Below are 1,324 nucleotides of genomic sequence, written 5' to 3' on the forward strand. Positions count from 1 at the left end.
CCTGGGAACCCTTAATCCATGATTACAACATCACTGCTTTGTTTACACAACACCACCTCTCCGTCTACAGGGGTGGAGGGTTTCAGGTCTTGTTACTGGAGCTGTCCCTGTCTGTAGTGGAACTACTCGGGACGTGTCTGTTGATCAGGGAGCAGATCAGGGTTGGCTTGTTTCTTTGGTGGTCTTTACCCAGGTCTTTGGGGTCTTTGCCCCTTTTTGGGAATTATCCTAATCCGAGTTACTCCATCCTCAGTACCACTGAGACAGGAGCTCCCATCCACGTGTCAATCATCTGAATTTAATTGAACAGCAGGTGAAGAAAACCTGCTGCAGTAGAAAAACACCAGCTGCAGTAGAAGTACACCAGCTGCAGTAGAAAAACACCAGCTGCAGTAGAAGAACACCCGCTGCAGTAGAAGAACACCCGCTGCAGTAGAAGAACACCAGCTGCAGTAGAAGTACACCAGCTGCAGTAGAAGTACACCAGCTGCAGTAGAAGTACACCCGCTGCAGTAGAAGAACACCCGCTGCAGTAGAAGTACACCAGCTGCAGTAGAAGTACACCAGCTGCAGTAGAAGAACACCCGCTGCAGTAGAAGAACAACAGCTGCAGTAGAAGTACACCCGCTGCAGTAGAAGAACACCCGCTGCAGTAGAAGTACACCCGCTGCAGTAGAAGAACACCAGCTGCAGTAGACGTACACCCGCTGCAGTAGAAGTACACACGCTGCAGTAGAAGTACACCCGCTGAAGTAGATGAACACCCGCTGCAGTAGAAGTACACCCGCTGCAGTAGACGTACACCCGCTGCAGTAGAAGTACACCAGCTGCAGTAGAAGAACACCCGCTTCAGTAGAAGAACACCAGCTGCAGTAGAAGTACACCCGCTGCAGTAGAAGAACACCCACTGCAGTAGAAGTACACCAGCTGCAGTAGAAGTACACCAGCTGCAGTAGAAGAACACCAGCTGCAGTAGAAGTACACCAGCTGCAGTAGAAGAACACCCGCTGCAGTAGAAGTACACCAGATGCAGTAGAAGAACACCCGCTGCAGTAGAAGAACACCCGCTGCAGTAGAAGAACAACAGCTGAAGTAGAAGTACACCCGCTGCAGTAGAAGTACACACCCTAGGGGGCCATCATCATTATGCTTAAAGCTACGCTGTTGCTGATGAATGCAAAGATAACTTGTCAAGGCAGATAATTACTCATCTAACCGGTGCGTTCACGGCCAATTAGAAAACGACAGCCAATAATTCAGCGTTTAGAAGCGTGACATAGCACCGGCCCCCCCACAGCACCGGCCCCCCAGCTGCGTGATGGAG

This window comes from Etheostoma cragini, unplaced genomic scaffold, assembly GCF_013103735.1.
Source record: "Etheostoma cragini isolate CJK2018 unplaced genomic scaffold, CSU_Ecrag_1.0 ScbMSFa_321, whole genome shotgun sequence".
In the NCBI taxonomy this organism is placed as follows: Eukaryota; Metazoa; Chordata; class Actinopteri; order Perciformes; family Percidae; genus Etheostoma; species Etheostoma cragini.